The sequence below is a fragment of the Panthera onca genome, chromosome C1 (assembly GCF_046562875.1).
Source record: "Panthera onca isolate mPanOnc1 chromosome C1, mPanOnc1 haplotype 2, whole genome shotgun sequence".
NCBI lineage: Eukaryota > Metazoa > Chordata > Mammalia > Carnivora > Felidae > Panthera > Panthera onca.
Window position 1 is genome coordinate 86,186,628 of NC_138346.1, and position 19,859 is coordinate 86,206,486.

Below are 19,859 nucleotides of genomic sequence, written 5' to 3' on the forward strand. Positions count from 1 at the left end.
TATGCTTCTTTTTGCTGGGAAAGGGTTTGGGTTCATCAGACCTTTAAACCCCAAGGATGAAAAAGAGTTCTGAATCAAATAACGTGGAGGCATTGGTACAGAGAAAACTTTTCCATCAGTAAAAGTTAAAATTCACAGATGTCTTCCTAATAATGATACTGAATAGCTTACTTCACATATGTATCATCCATGGTATTTATCCAACACCTTTAAGTGGGTTGGGTGCTATTAACCAAGGATCAACTTAAACACAGGGAGACTGAATGTTAGATATGGTTTTAGGCATTTTGAGACAAGATGCCCTGGACTGTCCTAAATTTGGTCTAGAAATATTCTGGATGGAGTCTGTTCCCACGGTTAGCATTAGTTATGTAAAGGTGTATATGAGTCTAATTTTTCAAACTGGGTCGGTTGTGTAGTTCATGTTTATTCACATATTATCTGCACTGATTCATATATCCTAATCTTAATTAGCATTTAGACATAGTAACTGGTATATAACTAAACATATAATAATCATATTCTTTTATGTTACTTACATTTTAAGTTATCCATTAAAATTCAGCCAGTCAAAATAATCTGTAGGCAAGGAGAAGTTTCGTTATCATGTATGAAGAACTTAAAAAAATATCCTTTGGGGGCTCCTGGCTGGCTCTGAAAGTAGAGCATGCGACACTTGATCTCAGGGTCATGAGTTCAAGCCCCACCTTGCACCTAGAGCTTACTTTAAAAAAAATCCTTCGAGTAGAATTTTAGACATTTATACCCATACTGAGAGGTTCCTTTAGTTTCTATGGAATCTGTGTGAAAGTAGTTTCATCCAGTATGTTGAGTGCCAGAACACTAGACTCCTCTTTTATCGTCTGCCATCCAATAGACAAAACCGACTTTTTCTTGTTACATAGCTTCCATTAGTAACCATGGAACGATCCAGTACGTCTGATATTATTTTCTTGGTGTAGCTAATGCTACCAGTGATGATGGCCCTGAGATTGTGGTACTTTCTGCTTTCACACTTGAGGGCCTACCAGTTACTATAGTTGCCACAAGAAACTAACAGTAACCAACAAGCACGAATAGAAATTGCACGTACACATCTCTTTTATTGTTCTAAACAACCTCATGAAGTCTTTAGAAACTGTCACATAGTTGCATCCCGTCACAGAATGTGATGTTCTACCACTAAAAAGTTGGGAAGATTTGTATGGCTAAACCCCCACCTCTACATCAATGGATGTGATGGGATAAAGATGATAGGTTTATAGAATTGATCCCAACATGTAGTCAGTTCATAAGGAGGTCAAAATTATAATAGTTATGAAACATGTTAACTTTGAGAAGATTGAGACAGTCAGGCAGAGGAACCATTTCCCCAAGCTAAGTTGTAAAGAAAGGCTACTAACCCTTTCATTCTTTTCTAAGTGGAGAACAGATCTTCTCCAGCTGTTCTGAGTAGCCTCTCCCTGTCTCCACAGAGGCCTCACTTGACCTTTGCAATGTAGCACACCCAGACCTTCCTAATCATGTGCATATTGTAACATCAGATGAAATCTTTCCCCTTCCCTTTGCCTCCAATAGTCTTAAATTAACTGAAGTCACCATATTTCATTGAGAACCATGTTATTACATTATTCTAGACACTGTCTTAAATTATATGACACTGTTGGAACTTTTACTTTTTTCAGGTAACAAATCTTAAAAGATGTTAAAGTCCATTGTTTAGTAAAGCAGATGACTAAAAATTGGAGCTGTCTGAAGTCACTTTAAACTATATCCTATAATATCACAATTAATTCATTCAGTGTATACTCATCAAGTCCTGCCATGTGTAAGGCACTGTGAGCCGGAAAAGATAGAAAGTAGTGGAGCTCCAGGTCTCATGAAGAAACCAATACTCCAAATTATTGTTCAGTCATAAGTTGATAAAGGAGGCTTTTTTGCTTTCTGTTGGCATATGAATATTTATTACTGCCATATTTCATGAACCAAATTTAAGATCTTGGTCTTTCCTTCTTGTTTCATATACAGCCAAAAGAGAGAGATTGACTATTTGAACAACCTTACAGGTGCCTTGGTGGCTCAGATCGTTGAGTGTCTGACTCTTCATTTCAGGACAAGTCATGATCCCAGGGTCATGGGATTGAGCCTCACGTAGGGTTCCATGCTGACCATGAAGTCTGCTGAAGATTCACTCCCTCTCTTCCTCTGTTCCTCTCCCTCTCTTGTGTTCTATTTCTCAAATGAATGAATGAATGAATGAATGAATGAATGAAACAACCTTCAGGCAGACTCCAGGAATGTCACCAACACCATGACCTTTGTGACCAAATCTAGCAACCAGAACTTCACTATTTTCCTCAATAAAACTCAAGCGACCATCATTCAAGAAAAGAACTGTGATTTTTTTTTCCTGTTCTTGATCAGCTGGACCCCGACACACTTTCTAATGGCAGAATTTGACTGTGTGGCTTCAACCCCTAGTTTTTCCAGTACAATTTTCTAATATAATTCCCTTTGCACGGGAAGTACCTCCAAAAGGTTTCACCTTCAGGGCTGTGCCCAAATGAGCTTTCTTGTACCATTCACCATATGCCACTTCTAATCTCACTGGTGGTGACACAGCTTCCCAGCAGTATGAAGACCACTACCCTTTCCCACCTTGCTGGTGCCACAGGCCTGAGCAAAAGAGCAGAAGCTTTTTTAAAAATAATTTGCCTTATTTGGTACAAGCCAATTCTTGTCCCTCCCTCCTATCCAGTCATCTGTTTAGCTGCTCTTATTAGTATTTGGCAAGAAAATTTTAATTTCTAAGAGTGTTATATGGTGAGCTCTATAGGACAATGATTTAAAAAATGGGCTTTGGAGTAAGATAGGTCAGAACTTAATGCTTATTCTACCACCCATTAGCTTTGTGGTCTTGAAAGAAATCTCTTGGGGCAGCCGGGTGGCTCAGTCGGTTGTGTGTCCAACTTCAGCTCAGGTCACAGTCTCATGGATTGTGAGTTCGAGCCTGCTTTGGATTCTGTGTCTCCTTCTCTCTCTGCCCCTCCCCTGCCTGTGCTCTCTCTCTCTCTCTCAAAAATAAACATTAAAAAAAGAAAGAAAGAAACCTTAGTCTTTCTGAGCCTCAGTTTCTTCATCTGTGAAATAGAAATACTGATTCTTTCTTGGTGATGTGCTAAGGACTAAATGAAACAATATTCATGGGTCCCTTAGCGTATGCCCTCACATGGTGTGTGTGTTCAATTAAAAGTGACTTTAATTGTAATGGACCTTGGGTGAGGTGAATATGCATGATGTGATTGCAATATGACTCCATTTTAATAGAAGGGACAGTGGCAGAACTGTCTTCCTCTAATAATAAGAAAAGGAAACCTTAATGGAACTAAGGAAGCAAAGTATCTAGACCCAGAGCAAGGAGAGGGCCATGGTGCTGGGAAGGAGGTAGCATCAGGGGTGTCTGAGCTGGGGTTGCCCTGAAACAGAGCCTGTGACAAGGAATTCGAGAGCATGGAGAGAATAAAGTAGGGTTGGTGGAAAATCCAAACAATGTACCATAAGGGAACCTAAGATTCCTGCTGTTGAAGAAAGCACCTCTGAGGACCATGCCGAGTGCTTCTCAGAACTGCCTTGTCTGAAAGGTAGGTGGCTGAAACATGGATCCCCAGGCTCCTGTCTCTCCCCCTCCCAGTTTGGGCTGCCCTTGAGGGTGTTAACTCTCCCACGCATTTCCATGCTAAACTTGAAGAAGCATTGAGCAGGCTTCTGCAGTTCTGGAAGAGGCTCTGACGCAGAAATTAGGAAGACTCCAACAATGTTCTGGAGGACTGCACTTAGGAGGAAATATCCACCGAAGGTACAACTGAAATCAAAGAGGGCTTAGAGGGTGAGACACAGGACTGCAAACTTTTCTGCACAAATAGTCTTTCTTAAAAAAAAAAAAAACAAAAAAAAAAAAAAACACTTTATTTATTTATTTTGAGAAAGAGAGAGAGTGTGAGCTACAGAGGGTCAGAGAGAGAGAGAGAGAGAGAGACAGAGAGAGAGAGAGAGAGAATCCCAAGCAGGCTCCACACTGTCAGTGCAGAGCCCAACATGGGGCTCGATGTCACAAACCATGAGACCATGACCTGAGCCAAAATCAAGAGTCAGACGCTTAACTGACCAAGCCACCCAGGCGCCCCACAAATAGTCTTACTGACAGACCACGAAAAGCATCAAGACAGTGAAAAATTGTTACAGACTGAATGTCTGCATCCCCCCAAAATCCATTTGTTAAAATCCTGACCTTTAATGTGATGGTATGGGGAGGTGGGACCTCTGGAACATGACAGTAAGGTCATGAGGGTGGAGTGCTCTGCAGTGAGATTAGTGCCCTTATCAGGGACTAAAGAGATCAGAGTTCCTGCCCTTGACTGCCTGAGGCCACACAGAGATGGACACCTGCAAATGTGGAAGAGGGCTCTCCTTATGGCCTGGCGTGTCCACACTCTGACCTGAAACTTCCAGCCTCCAGAACCCTGAGAAATAAATGTCTATTGTTTATAAACCACACAGTCTATGATACTTTGTTATAACAGCTCAAACTGTGACAGAATTGAATGCTGGGTTCAAAGAGAAAGCAGATATATGATTTTCTCTCAGTTCTAGCTTAGCTTCTTTCCTATTTTGTTTTAAAAGTTTACATATTTAGGGGCGCCTGGGTGGCTCAGTCGGTTAAGCATCCGACTTCGGCTCAGGTCATGATCTCGTGGTTTGTGGGTTGAAGCCCGGCATCGGGCTCTGTGCTGACAGCTCATAGCCTGGAGCCTGCTTCCGATTCTGTGTCTCCGTCTCTCTCTGCCCCTCCCCTGCTCACTCTCTGTCTCTCTCCCTCTCAAGAATAAATAAACATTAAAATTTAAGTTTATATATTTATTTTGACAGAGAGAGAGGGAGGGAGGGACAACTCAAGCAGGCTCCAGCACAGAGCCCAATGCTGGGCTCCATCTCATGAACCATGAGATCATGACCTGAGCCAAAACCAAGAGTTGGATGCTTAACTGACTGAGCCACCCAGGCACCCCTAGCTTAACTTCTTCCATGGCAACCAGATTATAGCAAATCAAGTTAAATACAATAAAATAACAGTTCAAGGATACAGAATCCTTCCTTTCCCAGAAGATGCTACTAGGATCAGAGTCACAGGAATTCCAAACTTGGTTACCTATGTAGTCATACTATTGCCACAAAAGGAAAGATGTGGCTGGTCAAAGATAAGATATTCTCACTGCATCATCCATTCTCTAGCCCCGTAACCAGGAAACACTCCAGTCAAAGCCTGACCAATGTGGGTAAGCCAGACTCCTCAGCCACGTCCTCTGAAGTCTCCATTGTATTAGTCAGGCAGAAATTACTATATACTTGAAATGACGAGTCACAGCTTGTGCAGGAAACGTGATGGAGAAAATTAAACTCAGCATTAATGAGTTAAAAAGCCTTTTGGTTTCTATTTGAAAGGGGCAAGCTCGTTGGCCTATCTAATCTGACAGTGAAAGGTAAAATGATTTATAAGTGACAATTTATAATTTATAAATAATTAGATTGTCCATTCAATGCATGGTTTCAATTTCCATCCAATCAGAGTGCCACCTAGGGCTCCCTGATAAAATGGGAACATTGCATGGGACACAACTCATCTGAAAAAAAATATTCATTATTTATCAGAAATTCAAATTTAACTAGGAATTCTTTATTTTTATTTGCTCTATCTGGCAACTCTATTGCTACAAACAAGTACAAAGAAAGAGCTACTCATTAAAACAAGACTGTAAATGTTCTGGAATGTTGTGCTAAAGGTTCTTGGACTCCTCAGTAGCAACATTTCAATAAATTGACATGTGAATTAACTCTAACAATTTGCATATTGTTTCCTTGGGCACATTTCTAAAAACTTTTGAAAGCTTTCAATAATTTATTTTGTCACAACCTGGCAATCTGTATATTGAAAAAACACTGTGATAGTAACAGGAAAAGTCTTTTCAAATAATTCCAAATGAGCTTTCCAAAGACTCCCGCCTACTTGTTAAGACTCAAAGATGCGTACTTTAAAATGTTTTCACAGGATTCACCTTATAAATAAAATCTAAGTCAACTTCCAAGTCCCAGAACAGCTCTGCAGAGAAGAGAAACATCCCAAAACCACATGCAGAGTCACTTCATTTTAGTTGCAAGATTCTTGTTCCAGCTCACCTTCCAAAACAATTTCAGTCAAGTAGAAATATTCTGACAATCCCCACTCTTAGAATGGCAAATGATCCCTGCCTTTTCATTCATTCACTCATTACCTCTCCAAAAAGAGAATGTGCAGCTACCAGAATTTCATACAATTAGTGCTCCAAGAGCGTTTTAAATGCAAACCTATAAGAGGAAAGTAAAAACAAATCAAAGTTAATTGTGACTGGCTGGAACAAAATGCTTAAATCGATACAAGGACGGCTCATCTGCTCATCATTTACCCATTACCTGGGAGACGAACACCTCCTGCTGTGCCTGATTTTTGATACAGATTTACCATTGCCTGCATTCCGCAGACACTTGCAAAGGAAGCCCAAACCTTCCCTGACTCCCTCTCTCATTATCCTCTTTGCACTTACTAACCTATTCATTCTTAGTTTTTCCTTGCTTGTGTGTTCTTCTTTGCAAGGGGGGCATGCACACAAGGAAAAGTAGAGTTAAAACAACTGGATAAGAAGTTCAGGGACTTCCAGTAAAGCAGTCAGAGGAGGCGCCAGTGTCTGTGTATGAATTACTGACTTCTCTCAATCAGTTCCACACTGACTTTTGTGATTTTCAGAAACCTCCGCAAGTAGAATGCCAGTCCTTTTGTAAGGCATCCCTTAGGGGGAAAAAAAATTGTTAAAGTCTCAGATCTAAATGAAGAGAAATGAAGCCCTCTTATTTGGAGACGTGAGTTCTTTAATGGCAGGGTAGCCTTAAAACCGGACATGAGTGTCCAGATGAAGGACGGGAAGCCAACATCAGTAGGCTGTTGGAAAGTTTGGCTTTTGAAGGCCATGTGTGCCGTTAGCTCTCAGCAATAAAGCCTGATGTTTCAGGAGAAAGACAAACTCATTTCTAACTGGCTGCCTTTCTTCAAACGCCCTTCACCGTAGCTAAGTATCCAAAAAATGGAATATAAAATGTATCTGCCATTGAAAGTTAATGTGTATCTCTGAATTAAATATACACACCAAATTTGAAAAAGCCTGCACAGGATGGTTGTGTTGATATATTAACTTCTTTTTAAATTTTTTTTTAGAAATTCTTTTTTTTTTAATTTTTAGAGAGAGAGAGAGCAGAAGCAGGGCAGGGGACAGAGGAGAGAGAGAGAGAGAGAGAGAGAGAGAGAGAGAGAGAGAGAGACACGGAGAATCTCAAGTAGGTTTCACTCTCAGTGCAGACCCCAATGTGGGACTTGATCCCATGACCCTGGGATCATGACCTGATCATGACCCTGGATCAAGAGATGCTCAACCGAGCCACCCAGACGCCCGAGCACATTAACTTCTTTTTTAGATAACTTTCCAAATGAAACTTTTGCAATTACATGTGACCATTAATTATTATTACTATTATTCTTATTAATGATTTTCAGAGAAGGGGGAATACTCAAAAATTTTTGAAATAACTAATTTTTCTTATTCTATTTGACAATTAAATGGGTGATGTGTAATTGCTATCATCATATTTACTGGCAATTATCCTCTTTTCACTTTCTAGCTATTTTGTTTTTACTTGTGCATATGGATTACCTAACAGAAAAGTGTAGAGATGACCACATAAATAGCAAATCACAAGTGAAAGTACATTGTATCTTCAGCCAAGTACACCCAAATGGGCTATGTGATGGTTAGAAATGCAGTTCCCACATTAAAATTGGAGTATAAATAAAACTGGGAAAATCTAGGAGCACACTGATACGGCAGGGGGAAAATAGAGTGTAAAGGATTGACTGGAGGAAAATCGTGGTGCTGTACAAAGGGGTGAGAGTCAGATACAACCGATAGCCAGCATCAGCCTTTCAATTCACTATTGGCCTGTGTTCCACCTACCACTTCCTCAATGTATCCTTTATGTTATTTTTTTAGGAAAGGACATTCATGACCAATAACAATGTTATAATGATCATAAGTATAGGATTTAAGATACGTTTTTTAAAAACACCTTTAACCAACAATAAAAGCCCCCAAAAGCCATGGGGGTAGTTACCTAGCTCAAGGTTTTATTTAGTGATGGTTCCACTTTTTCACTCACTGCCTGCAAATCAGCATTTTTAGTGGACAAAGGGCTCAGCAGCGGCCTTATGATTGCTTCTTTTCAAATGGTAATGGCTATCCTAACTCCTCTGCCAGGTTTTTCTTACCAGAGCACAAATTGCAGTTTACAAGGCTCTGAGGGGAAAAAAAAAAATCTTAGCTGAATATCTTTTTTTTTTTTTATTCGACAAACTGACATGTAAATTACCCTTTAAGTGCTCCACTCTAGGGCTCTGATCATCTCCTAATTGTCACAGTCAATTGTAGCCAACAGTCTCTTCAATCCCAAGCGCTTTGACAACAAGCACAAGGATCAAAGCAGAATCAGCTCCCTTCAATATCCTTCTGTTTAGGATGCTACAAAACGCCTGAAAAAGAAAGGTGTAAGGGCATTGCTGTAGAGGAAACTGAGAGTAGCAAGTATTACAATAGTCGTTTTCTCCATCTCTAAAATTATGCTGTATAAGCTGCCGTGATCTTTAATCACATGTGCAGAACAAATACATAAACCTCCCGGGCAATTAATATGCTCTTAAGATTATACTAATATGCGAGCTTTACAAACAACACCGTCTCGATGGCTTAGGAAAACTCTGATACAGTGAGGGGATAGCAATCATTTCCTAGCAGCTTGAGCATCAGAAACTGTTATCAAACATATTCTGTATTTGAACATAAATTCCAAAGCATAGTTTTTCTAAGTTTGGTGTCAGGACTCCCTCCCCCCCATTGAAAATTCTTCAGGGTTGTTTTTTTTTTTTTTTAATTAACCTAGAAATGTCCAACTGAAAATGTGCCCCCAAATACATTTTTTTAAATGTGGCACAAAAACTCATTTCAGAAGATGCTGTTTTCCTTACTAGGGGTGACTCTTGTCTTATTGCTTTACTGGCAAGAAACTAATTAAAAGTCATTACATGATCTGCAAACGTGATTCCTAAATAAGATGCACTTACCAGGACTACTACTTCACAAACTATGACAATTCTTTCCAACTAAACTGGTTATTATACATCACTAACTTTTTTAAAAAGATTACGAATGCTGTTCTCACAAGAAAATTTTCACCCTCTCAAATATAATGATATAAATAATTTGGGGGAAAGAGAAACTGTGTAATAAATCTGTATCAAATAGCCACTTTAAAAATAATCTGAATACCGTCAGAGAAAAAGGACAGGTGGAAAGAAATCAAAGGTGCATGTGACAGCACCTATCCAAGCACCTCCACAGCTTGTCTCCTTGTGCCCAGGTATTGCACACAAGCAGTGGGTAAGGTCACAAATTGATTGACAGCCTTCCCACTCTCAAGAAAAAAAACTGAAAAAAAAAAAGAGGCAGCGAACACTGCCGGGTTCCTTTCTCAGCAAGTTTGCTCAAATCCCCCTGTAGGGGTTTCCCGGTCTCCCCTCCATTTCACCTTGAATTCTCAGGTTTGATTGAAGAGCTTCACAGAAGGGTCTATTACAGATTGAGGAATGATCCATTTCACATCTGAAGCTCCAAAGAGCTACTTGTGAGGAGTCTCTGAGTGCATTTATCTCACATGTGAAGCTTTCTGCAAAATCAATATGGGTATTTTTCAGTTTGACAAGTCAACGTGAAATATCACATAATAATAGAAAAACAGAGTTGTACATTTAAACACACCCGATACAGTTATCTATGACAAAGCTTATAGTTATTACTCATGGATATCCTCGAGTATGCCTCATCTAAATTCACCCTGAGAACTAGGCTATAAAGCACGTAGAAAGAGAAACTGACTGACTACCATGTTTTTGGCCCCTTTGCCCAGATGAATCCAGGTTCTGTGGTGAAAGGAGAGAATGGACAGGAATCATGACCTCCACTACCAACTTGGAAGTGACATGGGAAGTGGGGAGAAAACGACCAGAGGTGAAAAAGAAGAAGAAAACAGAACAAGTGAGAAAACGCAAAGAACTTCACACCTAATTAATTGGCAATAACTGGGCAAAACGTTCACCCAAAGAACAGTAACCTTGCTTCTCAACCCCCCCCCCCACCACCACCACCACGGTAGCAAACACCAGCAGAATAACTGACATATATGTGTTGGGGTCTGACAATCTTCAGGTGAACTCTGGGTCTATTCTCCTTTCTGCATTAGCTTGAGGAATATGATTTAACTTCTCTAAACCTCTGAGTTTCTTTGCTGGTTATTTTTATCTTAAAATGGGATTAATCAGAAGATTTACCTTACAAGGTTTTGTGAGCACTGAACAAGATGATGCATATAGCACCTGGCACATGGAAAACATTTAATTATTTGTAAATATTGATGAAATTATTATCATCTCCTTAAACCTATCCACAAGGTCTCTAGGGTTCTAATCTGGTGCCATTTGTAGTGTTCCCTGGACCCTTTCCACACTGTTTAATGTCCCCAAGGGATATATGACCGTTTGGGTGAAAGAGTGTGCTCACTGTATTAACTCTGGTGTAGGTCCTAATAGAGGAGTGTAGCCATGCACATGTACTTGCCTTAAAAATGGTCTTCATCCAACCAGGAAGCCTGTTTCTAGCAACTGTGAGAGAGAGAGAGAAAATCAAATGGGACTTTGAGAAAGGAAAAAGCCCAGGCCTACAGACCACATCAGCTGATCACTTAAAGCAAGAAACGAGGTAGGAGATGTAACATATAGTTTTATTTCATATACCAAAATATTTAGTCTTTTTTTTTAAGTTTATTTATTTTGAGAGAGACAGAGAGAGAGAGAGAGAGAGAGAGGGAGGGAGAGCACAAGTGTGGGAAAGGGATAGAGAGAGGGAGAAAGAGAACCCCAAGCAAGCTGCACACTGTCTATGTGATGCAGGGCTCAGTCTTGCAAACTGTGACCTGAGCCAAAATCAAGAGTCAAACACATAACTGACCGAACCCCCCAGGTGCCCCGCCAGTATGTTATAATTAATAGTGGGGTTATGTCTATACATTCAACCATAGGAAGAACCTTAAAAAAAATCTCAACAGCATATTGGCAACCAAGATCTGGTTAAGTGACTCACTATAAACACTTATTCCTCTCTATCACATTTTCCTGTAGCTTATTACTACCTAAGTAGTATTAACATCATTTATATTTGATGATCTATGCTTGGATCTGTAGACTGCTTGAAGCATACTTATAATTTTAGGTTAACTCTCCCCACTACACAGAATAAGGCCAGAGTAGGCAAAACATGTGAGTTCAGAAATGTGAAAATTCATGTTAATATAAAAATAAGAAAAGTATCATTATAAAATTCCATTGAAGTTTAAAAACTCTTATCCTGCATTTCAAAGTCAAATAACTAAATACAAATGACTTTGTATTTAATTAATTCAACCAATATGTATCAAGAGCTTAATATATGTAATACTGTTCATTTTTTTTTTAGCTACCCTACTGTTCTCCTCCATTATTAAAATTAAGCTATAGCTTTCATTCCAAAACCAAATTAAAATATTTTATTAAATGCTGATATAGAATTACAAGAACAAATTGAAACAATTTCCTACTTAAAAAGGGTCGTTTCCTTAAAAATTTTAATTTATTTGTTTTGGACTCAAAATACATTTTTAGCAAGGAAACAAGTTTATAAATGATAATTAAGTTCCCAGATTGACACATAAAAACCTGTTTAATGTAAAATGTACCTGAAACACACTAGAACCAAGTTTTAAACAACTGTGAGTCATGAGATCTATAAATTTAATCCTGGAGAGGCTTAAGGAGCGTCATCAAACATTGAGTTCCCAAAATCTGGGACGTATCAGGCAAGATACCTTAGGTAAGAATAGAGCATCCATGAGTTTCGGTGACCGCTATTCTCAGGATCACACCAATGCCATCATCACCATCATTATCATCATCATCATCAATATCATTAACTTCCCATATTTTGCCCATCATTTTAGAGCATGAAGGCTATGAAGACGATGCTAGTAGGTAGCCAATAAGATGACATCTCATCACTATGGAGAATTGCACCAGGGTGTTGGGGCCTCACTCTCTCTGGCGCTTAAACCTCTTCCATCATATTCGCTTCCCAGCCCGGACTTTGAGTATTTAAAAATTGCTTTCAGTCAAGCAAATTAGAGCTCTAAGATATCACTACCCACATTCCAACATTTCCTCCTTCTAGATTTTGCCTTATACTGTGGCCACATCAGACTCCTTAAGCATAGCTTTGAAAAGTCCAGGAAAGGGGGCTAGCTCAGGACCTATTAACATATCCCTTCGCATGCTGATAGTACCTCCACAAAACCACAATATTCAAATGAATATTTGCCTTTCTAAAAATCTCAACAGAAAATAATTTCGCAACTTCTCAATTATTTTTATATTTCAAAAGTTACCCTCCTTCATTATCGAGGTTTTCTGCCTTATTCCAGTTTTGGTTTTGATTCTGATTTTCAACTTTACTACTCAAAATCATGAGTGATGGGGCGCCTGGATGAGTGATGGGACTCCACTGGTTAAGCGTCCAACTCTTGATTTCAGCTCAGGTCATGATCTCAGGGTTATGAGACCTAGCCCCACATTGGGCTCTGCACTGAACAACGTGCCAGTGCGGAACCTGCTTAGGATTCTCTCTCTCTTCCTCTCTTCCTCTCTCTCTGCCTCTCTCTCTCTCAAAAATAAACTTTAAAAAAATTATGTGTGATGCCTGCTTTTCAAGTACTTCATATGTGCCATTAAGTAGTATCCTATAGTTCAACTAATAAAAATGCTAACTATGAACCTTTGTTTCCTACTTTCAAGTAAGAGCACAGTGCCCTACAGTTTGCAATCCACCTGAATGACCTCTGGCCTCATCAAACTGTAATCACAAAACATATACATACTTCACCTAGAAACTGAATGGAGCAGGAGCTTGGGGGAGGAGAAAATGGGGAGTTCTTGTTTAATGAGTGTAGAGTTTCAGTTTTGCAAGATGAGAAAGTTCTGGAGTTCTATTGCATAACAATGTGAATCTACTTACCACTGCAGAACTGCAGTTAACTCAAAATGGTTAAGAGGGCAAATCTCATGTTATTTTTTTACCACAGTTAAAAAAATGTTTAAATAAAATAATGTAGTAAAACTGCTTGAAAAAAAAACTAGTGCATTAATTCAATAATAAACGAATGATTACAGAACATCTTTTAAAAACTGAATTAAGGATATCCTTATTTTTAGGTGTTAGGCAGCCAAGATCTTGGATTTTAGTCTTAATTTCTTTTCTATGAATATACTGACTGCAAGATTATCTATAAAGTTTTCAAATCCAAATGGACTTACATATGACATGATATAAGAGAAACTGCACATGAAAATGCATGTCAAAACTAAATAAATCAATGAAATTTGGATTATAGAATTTCACTTCTCTTCTGAAAGATTCAAAGAGTGAAACACAAGAAAACCACCACTCCCAGGTGCTGTGTTCTGTTACTACACATTGTTACCATTTGAAATCTCAAATTTTAACTGAATTCAATGAATTTCAGTGGACCAAGCAAAAGCTGAAGTCCATTCAGACAAAAATACTCGAACCTAAACCAGACTAATTTTTAGTGGTTTCTCTGTTTTTGTAACAATAATTTCACAATATCTTAACACTCACTTTCTCCTGGGTTTTTTGTTTGTTTGTTTGTTTTACATTTTACTCTGGTTAACTTTTTACCATTACTTATTTATTTACTTTATTATTTTTTCAGACACAGAGAGAGAGCAGGGAAGAAGGGAGAGAGAGAGAGAGAGAGAGAGAGAGAGAGAGAGAGAGAATCCCAAGCAGGCTCCACACTTAGTGCAGAGCCCAATGAGATGCTCAATCCCACAACCCTGGGATCATGACCTGGGCTGAAATCAAGAGTTGGATACTTAACTGACTTAGTGACCCAGGTACCCATTTCTTTTTAATCATCTTTAAAAAAATTATATGATAAAATAAAGACTTTTTAGGATTCAGGGTCATAATGCTTTCTCTTTGAATAGGGTGAGCAAATTTATATTCATCCCACAGAAAGGCAGGAGACAGAAACTTCACAATAAGTAGGCAAAAGGAATTACAGAGTAATAAAGGAAGTTAATAGAAACTAGTGTCTTTAATTTATAATCCCACCTCCATGTAAAAAGAATGAAATCAATCAAAAGCAAAGGTAGATGGCTACCTTTTGAAAGTGAGTTCCCAGGAATAAATGGTAAGAAGAAAGTTAATGGGCATGATGCACTGACTCAAAAATTTATTAGAATTTTTTTTCTCTGCTATGTACTCTTCTCCAATCATTTGATCATCTAATGGTTTGTTGTTAACATTCATTCTTATAGTCTGTACAGTTTATTAGATTAGGGCAGAACCTTAAAGCCCACTGTGAATTTGCAGTTTATAATAACACTAATAGTTTTAATAATAATAGTTTTAATAATAATATAATAACTAACATATCTCAGCATTTACATTATCTCCTTGGAACAACTATATGAGGTGTCACTATCCCTCTAAGATATGAGGAAACTGAGGCTTTGAGAGATTAAATAACTTGGCTGAAACCACACACTAAAAAAGGCTGTGCCCTTAACCACAAAGCTACCCCTGCATGTTGATGAATTGCTACGAGTGTGAATTTCAGTGTAGATTCTTCATCTGCATCATCCATTAAAAACCCTTATTTATCTTCTTGATAAGTGAGCTTCCTCCTGTTTTGGGGGTCTCCTATTGCCCAATAGTTCCTGAATAGAAACCATGTCTTAGACACAGACACTTGTTCTGATTGACTCCACGACTGAACCAAATGTGGTCAATGGTGAACAAGGTCATTGACCAGCAGCAGCAGCTCCCTTTGTCCCACAGCTACCACTCCAAGTATTCACCAAGCAGCCCGTTATAAACCATTCACTACAGAGAACAGCATCCATAATGGCAAGTCTTTTGAAATCCACTTGAATTCAGGACTATAATCACTAGCAATTCAGGGTATTCCAGAAGACGCTACTACCTTTGCAAATTACCATAATCAACATCAGTGAAGAACATCATGGCCAACACAATGGGCCTTTTCATTTCCCTGCTTCAGATCTGGATCCTCTTCCCCTAGACCTCTCTATGCCCAGGTGAATAGATTCACGCTATTCCTAGTGTAAACAGAGTGAGGACCCACTCTCACATCTTACTCAGGACAAGCCTAAGTATCCAAGAATAGCAAAGCTAGAATCCTAAGGACACTGTAGGTCGTGCCATGAAACTATATAGAAGAAAAATATGGCCTAAAGAAGTAAAATGATTTGCCCAAGTTCATAAGCTAATGAGCAGAAAAACAGAGACTTTACTGCAAGTCCAGTGCATTTTCCACTTAAAAGACTTTTACTTTTATTTTTCTTAATCTTTTTTTAAGTTTATATATTTATTTTGAGAGAGAGAGCACGTGCATGGATGCACATGGGGGAGGGGCAGAGAGAGAGGCAGAGAGAGGGGGAGGAGAAAGAATTCCAAACAGGATCCGCATTGTCAGCATGGACCCGGACCAGACCTGGGCTCAAATTCACGAAACGGGAAGGTCATGACCTGAGCCGAAATCAAGAGTCACACTTAACCAACTGAGCCATCCAGGCACTCCTCCACTTGAAGACTTTAAACAAAAAGCCTACTATGTGTCAAATACAGTACTATGTATTGTACATACAGTATTTCATATAATCCTCACAACCTTCACAAAAAAAAAAAAAATAGTGTTACTCTTCTTATAAGTAAGAAAGATTAAGTAATTTAGTTAAATTCACATGGCTAGAAAGTAGCAGCTGTAGGGCTCAGCTATCAACACCTTACTTTTAATATAATGGTCAAATTCCTTTTAAAAAACAAAACAAACAAAAAAAACCCCACAACTAACCCAGAAAGGATTATACCACTAGACAGTGGCGAATTTTCATCTTCTCAATAGATTACAGAAGAAAAGGTATAAAATGAAGGCCTGGGGAATTAAAAAAAAAACTAAAGTAAAGGTGTTGAAGGATGCCTGGGTGGCTCAGTTGGTTAAGCGGCTGACTTTGGCCCAGGGGTGATCTAACGGCTCCTGAATTCAAGCCTTGCTTTGGGCTCTCTGCTGTCAGTGCAGAGCACCCCCCCCCCGCCCCAAGCCCAGATCCTCTGTCCCCCTCTCTCTGCCCCTACTCTCCTCTCAAAATAAACATTTTTTTTAAATGTAAAGTAAAAGTGTTGCATGAATATACTGGTATTTCTTTTTATTTTTTTCCCAAAAGGATTTAAGATGATTTATCAAACAAACAAAAACAACACAAAACACATGTGATAATAAGATAAACTAAATTTAAAATTGACGAATAAAATGAGTCTAAGGGAAACTACAATGAAATTAAAAGACAAAATTATTGCAAGGAAGTCTTACGTACTTGCCAGCAGTATCTATAAATTTGAACTGGAGCTTTCAGACAGGCCACATGAAGAGGGAAATATGATTCACTGCATGGATCGGAATGTCCCTAACACAAAGAATATGCCATTTGCTCGGCAGGACGCAATTATTCCTGGTTCTGAGACCATAGAGAAATTTGTCCCTGTGGCCCTCCTCGAGAAGGCATAGCACAGAACAAGGAAGCGTCACCTCGACAGTATGCTGCCAGCCTGCAGAGCAATGCGCTGCATACGGTTATTTAATGCACCATTTGTTAGTGCCAGGTCGCAGCATTTAGTCATGGCAGTTCTTTGGGGATAGCATGCCGAATGTGAGGGTGTGAAAGTCCTGCATAAATTCAACACTAATGCTAATTCCCATAACATCTTTGCTAGGACACCCAACCCGTGTCCACTGGAGGTATTTAGTCCCCTTCCGCTCGCTCGCTCCATCTGAACACAAGGCACATCTCCTAACCTCTTCTGACGAAGAACAGATCGAAGCTGGTAGTCTCTGCATGAGACTCAGTCTCAAGTTGGCCTGAGGAGAATGAGTGAAGTGGGCAGAGCAAAGCCAGGCCTAGAGAGCCAGTTCGACAGTGGTGTGCTCACAGGTTGTGTCAGTTCATTGGTCAGATACAGACAGGCCCACCATTCCTGGGCTTTGCAGAGAGCTCCAGTTGCCACTGGCAAACTCCTGTTAGGAGCCGTTACTCCCACTCCTTTATTCACTCAGTCATTGAGTTGACCAGTGTCTATTAGTAATTATTATGGTGACGTGCCCAGGAAGCATAGCTGGACAAGACGTACGGTGCCCCTTCCTAACAAAGCTTGTCGGTTACCCTCTACCTGAAGATGCTCTTAATTTACACAACTCAAGAAAAAAGCATTGAGCTGGGCAACGAATAACTAAAACTCTACATCCTACCTCTTTTTCCGAAAGGCTGTGGAAGGATTCACCTGGGAATCTGGAGAGCAGCCCTTCCTTGGGATTAACTAAAGACTGTGGCCTTGCGATTCATTTCAGTAGTCCATGACTTTGGTTGTCTCATCTATCAAGAATGAAACTAATATGCAACAAATACATCATAATATGCTGTGAAAGATTAAAAAGAGTAAGTTATGAAAGCTAAAAACACTATGGAAGTATTACCTCTAAAATGTGCCCATCTTGGGGGTGCCTGGGCGGCTCAGTCAGTTAAGCATTCGACTCTTAATTTCAGCTCAGGTTCTGATGTCACAGTTTGTGAGTTTGAGCCCTGTGGCTGCCTGTGTGGGATTTTCTTTCTTTCCCTCTCTCTTTCTGCCCCTCCCCCCCCACACTCTCTCAAAATAAATAAATCAACTTTAAAAAATAAAAATAATATGTATGCATGTTGATAAAATGGACCTTTAAATTACAAATTTAAATTACCTTTAAATTAGTGTCTAAACACTAGACAACTGTATCAATAACATTTTATGGCTTGCACTGAAGGACTCACCAAATTACAAATACAGCCCTTCTAGAATGTTAAAAACATAGTTAGGACTGGCCTGAAATGGAAGCACCCATGTACTCTTATCTGTTGATGTGCAAACAGTATGGTTATGTAAGGAGTAAAAAATCAAAATAATAGTCATTTTACATTGTCAAAGTTCAGAGCATACTAAGAAATAACTCTGCCCCAGAGAGAGTTCTACATTCATTTACAACCCCTCTAACTGAAACTAGAATTGTCATCTTCTTTCCCTAACTTGCAAGTTATACCAAAGGCATGTAGTCAACTGGAAAACAAAGAGCACATCTCCTGACTGTACAGATTAAACCAATTTTAAGCATTTTAACATAAAAGCATATATCACAAGATGCACTGCACAGTATTATTCATACAAGGTCAAATTCTTACCTTTTCCTCATTCGGGTTGGCTACCACATATTGGGTACTTAAGGATTGGATCCATTGCTTTCCAAGTTGCCTGTCTGCTTACCAGAAAATATTTCACTGAAAGTAAAGGGATCCCTTTCTTGAATGGTGGCAAGTGTGGAGAGTGCGCCACGAAGGCCTTGGGCACACTGTGAGAGTGCCTTGCGCTGCCTGCCCACCTCCAAATGCTGCACTCTGCCCCTCTATTGCATGTGAACCTTTCTACCTAATCCTATTATCACCAAGTTCTGCTTCTGCTTTTGTCTCTTAGCTAAAGAAGATGAGTAAGTCTTCAGAGGAAGTGGTCTACTGTGGACAGGTGTTTGAGAAACCTCCCTGGAAGGTGAAGAACTGCAGCATCTAGCTGTGCTAGGACTCCTGCAGCAGCACCTACAACATGTACTGGAAGTCCTGGAACCTCCCCACTGCAGGTGTTGTCACCCAGTGCTACTGAGACATGGGCACCCAGCACAAGTGCCTGGGCACATTCAATCCAAGATCATGAAGGTGTAGGAGATTGTAGCCAGCAAGTGCCGCTGAGTGGCAGTCAAGCAGTTGCATGACTTCAAGATCAAATTCCCACTGCCTCACCAGGTCCTACATCAGCAGCACAAGCCGTGCTTAACCACCAAGAGGCCCAAAACTTTCTTGCAGATGCAGAGCCTCCCTGTCCCCAAGTTTGCCCAAATAAACTCCTTGGAAAAATGAGGATGCTAAGAAAGAAAAAGGGAAGAAAAGAAGGAAAGAAAGAAAGAAAGAAAGGAAAGGAAAGAAAGAAAGAAAGAAAGAAAGAAAGAAAGAAAGAAAGAAAGAAACGAAGGAAGAAAGAAAGAAAAGGACTCATAAAGAGAACTCAGGTTCAAGATGGCAACCTAGGAAGATCCTGAAGTCATCTTCTCCCATAGACATAACAAACCTACAGCTACATATTGAATAATTTTCTCTGAAGAAGTTCTGAAAACTCGATGAACAATGCCTCCACAACAAAAGATAAAAGAGCCACATCAAGATAGGTAGAAGAGGCAGAGATGTGCTCCTGCTAAAATCCCACCTCAGGCCCAGCAACCCACAATCAGCAGGGACCTCAACAACATGAAACTTTTCCTTGAGGACCAAGAGATTCATGTCTCCACATCAGGCATCCCAACTCTTGGGTCCTGCATCAGAAAGATGAGCCCCCCAAATCTAAAACCAATGGGGATTATGCCCAAGAGAACCATAGGAAACAGAGAACCTGCCCTTAAAGGACTCACACCTGCAA

General features: G+C 39.6%; 1 long non-coding RNA gene and 1 pseudogene across 21 annotated transcripts in view; one reads left to right on the plus strand and one right to left on the minus strand.

Annotated features, from left to right (window-relative positions):
* LOC132673512 (uncharacterized) overlaps window positions 1-19,859 on the minus strand; it is a 128,184-nt gene that overhangs the window by 68,868 nt on the left and 39,457 nt on the right. For 16 of the 21 annotated variants that reach the window (XR_013557302.2, XR_013557311.1, XR_013557317.1 and 13 more), the window contains 5 exons: window positions 10,803-10,846; window positions 9,718-9,855; window positions 8,506-8,665; window positions 6,232-6,399; window positions 540-654 (listed from right to left, as the gene is read on the minus strand). This is a non-coding gene — a long non-coding RNA (uncharacterized LOC132673512). Of the gene's footprint in view, window positions 1-539; window positions 655-6,231; window positions 6,400-8,250; window positions 8,666-9,717; window positions 9,856-10,802; window positions 10,847-18,580; window positions 18,677-19,859 lie in introns of all 21 variants that reach the window. The other 5 variants (XR_013557304.1, XR_013557308.1, XR_013557301.1 and 2 more) reach the window with 5 other exon arrangements.
* On the plus strand, window positions 18,685-19,306 carry LOC132670970 (large ribosomal subunit protein eL20 pseudogene; annotated as a pseudogene).